Source organism: Lynx rufus, unplaced genomic scaffold (genome assembly GCF_022079265.1).
Source record: "Lynx rufus isolate CCGP_SWC_20201006 ecotype Redwood Valley unplaced genomic scaffold, mLynRuf1.p SCAF_13, whole genome shotgun sequence".
NCBI lineage: Eukaryota > Metazoa > Chordata > Mammalia > Carnivora > Felidae > Lynx > Lynx rufus.
Genome location: NW_025814827.1, coordinates 16,559,731 through 16,565,613, shown reverse-complemented (window position 1 = coordinate 16,565,613; position 5,883 = coordinate 16,559,731). Strand labels below are relative to the sequence as shown.

Sequence of the window (5,883 nt, the reverse complement as noted above, 5' to 3'; positions counted from 1 at the left end):
TGTGGCCGTCGGCCCCTCTCTCCTCCCTGTGCTGTCCTTCCTGTGACCTGTACGTCTGTCACTTCTGTCTGCTTCCCCAAGTTCCATCATAGCATCTTTTTTGTGTTTGGAGGGGTTTTTGTTTAAGAAATTTATGGGTCCTGTCATGCTCCCTGGAAAAATCCTATCATCTTTGGACAGAAACTACCTTGGGAGCTCAAGAAGACCAGATGCTCAGTAAATGGGGAGAGGCGTTCTGTTCAAGTGATTTTTTTTCTCATGTTCCTCAGGTTAAGGAGAAAACTTTAAAAAAATTCTTGGGTGAAATACTTGTAAAAAGAACTCTACCTTCCTTTGAAAGCAGATGGTTGACGTTACTGGTAATATAAATTACTTAAAACGTGTGAATAAGAAAAAACAATGGGCAACATACTCTCGCGATGATGACAGAGTCCTCTGAGGGCATTCTTTAACAAGCCCATCCAGGGGTGATGGTCTAGGGCAGAGCTTCTCACCCTTTACACTGTTGATATCTGGGGCAGGATAATTTCTTATTTCGGAGTCTGTCCTGTGCCCTGTAGGGCCTCGACTCGCAAGATGCTAACCACCCCCCACCCCCGGCTCCCAGAGTTGCTGAGTTGTGACCAAAAAAGGTCTCCACATAATACCAAATGTCCCCTGGAAGGCAAAAGCTCTCCTGGTTGAGAACCACTAATTTAGAAAAACGAGTATTTGTTTGGCTTCCCTATTTCCTATTAGTTAAGGTCTCAGACTCCGTGAATTTCCCTGGTAATTTCCAGGTCTTTTCTGTAGAGAGGCAAATAATTTCTGTTCACTAAATGATCCTAGGGCCGCCTGGGTGGTTCAGTTGGTTAAGCGTCTGACTTTGGCTCAGGTCATGATCTCAGGGTTCGTGGGTTCAAGCCCCACCTTGGGCTTTGTGCTGACAGCTCAGAGCCTGGAGCCTGCTTTGGATTCTGTGTCTCCCTCTCTCTGTGCCTCCTCCACTCGTGCTCCATGTGTCTGTCTGTCTCTCTCACAAATAAATAATAAAACATGAAAAAAATTAAAAAAGAGAGATCCCAAATGTTATGATTTTTGTATCACCTTGGAGTATTGACCAGTTTTGTATCTAAACTAGAAAATTTATTCTAACATTGCTTTATAAATGTCTACAAATAGTTTCTCAAGATGCTCCTTGAGCCAGATGTACCTTCTTCCTTCTTCTCTGTCTTAGATTATCTAATTGAGTAAGATTTTGGGGCCTGTTCAGTGTATACTTGTGGAAAGTCATATTTTTAACTTTTGTGAAAGTTATTCAAAGTTTTCAAGTTTTGTGAAAGCGATCGACTTTTCCTTTCCTGGCTGGTGTGACCTGGGGTCACCATCGTGAACTTCAGGTCCAAAGGCTGCTAGTTTTCGGATTTGGTTTTCAAGTCTCCTCTGATCTATCTCTGTGATACTTTAAAATTTTTCCTGTCTCTGTCTATTTTCTCTTCTTATCCCCATTGTCACCGACATGGCTAGGCCCTTTTCATTTGCACATGGACTTCTCTTCCCAGAATCCTCCCAGCTGGCCCCTCACTTCTAGTCCTTTCCTCCTTCCTTCCTCCTTTGGGGAGCTCTGCTGTCAGATAAGGATTCTTGAACCATCCAGGCATGCTGCTCCCAAGACAAAGAGGCCAGGGAGCACGATCAGAGAAGTTCTGTGTTGAAAGAGCTGGTCTTCCAGATTCAGGGGTACGGGTTTAGGGTTCAGGCTTAGGGTTAGAGTTTCAACACAGTGAGGAAACTGAGGCCTAGAGAAGCCAAGTAGCTGTAAAGTCACACAGTGAGGGAGAGGAATATTTTGTTACAGAGGTTGGTAATCAGTTTGAATGCGCCCTGGAGAGTCCCTGGAAGTTGACTTGATGCATAAACCCCGGATATCACCCTGTTCCCCATTTGTTTCCATTGGAAAGGACAGAGCAGAAAATGGTTCCATTAATGGGTATGGAGAATGGGGTGCCAATTAATCCAAGCTTTTCTGGCCTCCATCACCATCTTCTATGTATGTGTTTATTTGGGGATTAGTCCCCTGTCTGCTTTAACCCCACAAAGACCTGCCTTCCTTGTTCTGCCACTCATCTAACTGTATAGCAGGTTCTTCCTGATGCTTCTGCACTGGGCTCCGTTTGCCTGTCACTGTGTGTTTCTGCTAGCCCTCTGGACTCGCCAGGTACTTCTGTCTCCCTTCACAAATACCAGCTTCTAACCTCTCCTGCTTTTTGGCTTTTTCACAGAACAAACACGTGAGTAAGTCCCTTAGTTAAAAAAATTTTTCCCACGAGTATAAGTGGATCAGGTTGGTTGTTAGACCCGCTCTATCTCTGCATGATGGCACGGATGACACGGATGTATGGCACTGTGGATGGGAGCTTGACCAGAGCTCATGAGAATACACGCTTCCCCCACGACCTGAAGGTAGGGTGTGCCCATGGACACTTTCATAAGCCACACGGTAGAAGGGAAGAGTATCCCCTGCTTTCCCAAAGTTTCTGTGAAGCCACTTTGCTTTTTGAAAGACCTACGTTAGTAGAGTAGCAGCTTTTTATTTTTTTAATTACTTTTTTTAGCAAAAGTGAAACTCCCCTTTGGATTTAACGGATGCTAACGTCAGTCTTTTGTGAAAGTGAAGTGAGTGTAGTCTGAGGAAAGCAGGGGATCCCTGCATCTTACTTAAATAGCACCTGAAGTCTATGGATTCTGCCACTCAGAACATGGCCAGGATAACTGTGCAGTCCTAGCATAATCATTGCCTCCCCTACATCAAAATATATCCCCGAGTTAAGCCTAGGAAAGAGCCCCATAAAACCTAGTCAAACCACGCGCTGGGATGACATAGCCACAAAAACTGAACGAAGAGTACATAACTGATAAATTCAGAGCTATGTTTTTTTAAGTTTATTTACTTTTGGGAGAGAGAGAGAGAGTATGCAAGAGAGCAGGGTAGGTGCAGAGAGAGAATCCCAAGGAGGTTCTGAGCTGCCAGCCCAGGGTCCGATGCAGAGCTTGAACTCACAAACCGAGAGATCATGACTTGAGCCGAAATCACCAGTTGGATGCCTAAACCAACTAAGCCACCCAGGTGCCCCTAAATTCAGAGCTCTTACAAATTAATAATAAGTAGTAAATAGTGTAACATAAAAATGGACAGAAAAACATTAGTGGGAAAGAAATTGAAGAAGAAATGCAAATGGCCACAAATATATGAAAAGGGGCTCAAGTTTACTACTAATAAAAGAAATACAGATGAAAACCACAGTGGGATATCAGTTTTCATCTATCAGTTGTGGCAAAGACAAAAACCAAAGATAATGCCAGGTGATGGCAACGGAGAAAAAAGTATTTTTGTGGTAAATGAAGAAAATCCTGTGGGTGGTGCCAATTAAATATTTAATTTATTTTTAAATGTTTATTTTGAGAGCACACACATGCACAGGAGGAGCAGAGAGAGAGAGAAAATCCCAAGCAGGCTCTTCACTGTCGGCTCAGAGCTCAACGTGAGATTCGATCTCATGAACTACGAGATCATGTCCTGAGCTGTAATCAAGAGTTGGACACTTAACCGACTGAGCCACCCAGGCACCCCAAGAGAGTAGTATTTGTTTTGTTTCCCAAGATGATTCTAAAATAGCTTTTAAAAATTCTAAAAATCCATAAAACATGTGAATTCTCGATAAATTGGAAAACTGATGAGACGAACAGATAAAGAAGATGTGGTATGTATACACAATGGAATATTACTCAGCCATAAAAACGAAATCTTGACATTTGCAATGATGTGGATGGAGCTAGAGAGTATAATGCTAAGTGAAATAAGTCAGAGAAAGGCCATATGATTTCACTCATATGTGGAATTTAAGAAACAAAACAGATGAACATGGGAAAAGAAGCAAGCCAAGAAACAAGGTCATAACTCTAGAAAATAATCTGATGGGTGTGGTGGGTGAAAGAGGTGATTGGAATTAGGGAGTGCATGCGTTGTGGTAAGCACCAGGTATTGTATGGAATTACTGAATCATTGTAGTATATACCTGAAACTAATATTACATGGTATGTTGACTAACTGGAATTTAGATGAAAACTTCGGGCGAGGGAGGCGGGGAACCCAAACTGATGAAACAAAAAAGAGAAACTGAAAACCGGCAGTGATCACACAACCAAGAATACTGTGGTTAATGTTGGGTGCATTCTTTTCCAGACTTCTCACCTGAACTGTGTTTTTCATGAGAAACAAGAGATGCTGTGATAGTGTGGGGATGAGGGAGGCGGTGGTAGGATGGGAATTAGAGCTCCTGTATACTCTACAGCCTTCAGACTACCTTCTCTTGACTCCCCTGAAACATGTGACTTTTTCATACCTATGATTTGAAATGTCCCTCAATTAAGAAACAGCTTCTGTGTGGGTTAGGAATTTGTGAATGACGGCTCATATCAGACCTGAAAAAGTAGTGAGTAAAGAAGGTATCTCTCTCGCTTTTATTAATGAAACCTAGAAGTAGGCAGTCAGTCCAGAACTGGTGAAATGGCTCCGTGGTATTACTTTCACCTCATGGCTTCCCCTTTCAATGTTGCCTCAAGATCCTAGATAGCTGCTGAAGCCCCAGCCATTAAATCTGCATTCATGAGTTCCCAAAGAAGGAAAGAAGCTCTTAGCCTCTCCTTTTTCAAGAGCTTTCCCATAAGTCCCATTTCTTACTTCAAATGATAGTTTTGTTTATGGTTTCCATATAGTTAAATCTGTTTTGTGTTTTTTTTTTTATAATTTTCTGTTCTTGATATAATACTAAAAAGAAATTCCCAACTTAGGTATCATACATTTCCTGGATCTTTTGGAACTGTTTTTTCTTTTTAGATATAAATCTGAAATGTATGTTTATAGTGTTGGGGTTGTGATCTCCCTTTCTTTTCCCAAATGGCTGTTCTAAGGAGACATTTCCTTTAACCCATATTTGTTCATCCTGTGGCCACTGCCACTAGCCAAGACCCTTCTCTAGACAATGCAGGAGGCAGCCGCACAAATTCTTACTCTTTTTTTTCTTCTAGATTTCCTTAAGACCCACACTTAATTGTTTGTGCCTGTATTTCTGACCATTCCCTTTTTTTGTTTCAACCTCTGGGCCTCTTTTAAAGCCAGCGTATATTCCTGCTTGTACTCCTACGTGGCATTACAATCTGTTTTCACATATTTCTCCCACACGAGACTATGAGCACCTTGAAAGTAGAGACTGTCTTAATCAACTTTGTAACTCTAGCATCTAAAACTTAGCCTCCTCCATCAACAACTGTTACGTGGGGTGAATGGATGAAGCACTGCCATGTCACTTACCGTTTATTATTGGTTCCGTTTAGGTTACTTCCTAATGACACAATGGAAGGCATCTTTTTGTTTTTTTAACGTTTGTTTATTTTGAGAGAGTGAGTGAGAGTGAGTGGGGGAGGGGCAGAGAGAGAGGGAGAGAATCCCAAGCAGGCTCCTCACTGTCAGCACAGAGCCCAACACAGGGCTCTATCCCATGATCCGTGAGATGATGACCTGAGTGGAAATCAAGAGTCAGGCACCCAACTGACTGAGCCACCCAGGCACCCTGGGAGGCACCTTAATCTCATTATTAACTTGCTTCCAACTCTCTTTTTTGGTAGGCTATTTCTGAGAAAGTTTCCTAAGCAAAATTAATCTCTTTTTAAAAAAAAAAAAAACAATTTTTTTTAACACTTATTCATTTTCGAGAGACAGAGTGTGAGTGGGGGAGGGGTAGAGAGAAAGGGAGACATAGAATCTGAAGCAGGCTCCAGGCTCTGAGCTGTCAGCATAGAGCCTGACACGGGACCCAAACTCCTGGACTGCGAGATCATGACCTG

General features: G+C 42.4%; 1 non-coding gene across 1 annotated transcript; it reads left to right on the top strand.

The window, feature by feature from the left end:
• Positions 1-832: 832 nt before the first annotated feature.
• Positions 833-917, top strand: TRNAQ-UUG (transfer RNA glutamine (anticodon UUG)). Its single transcript has one exon. It is a non-coding gene; the product is annotated as a tRNA-Gln (tRNA).
• The last annotated feature ends 4,966 nt before the right edge of the window (positions 918-5,883 follow it).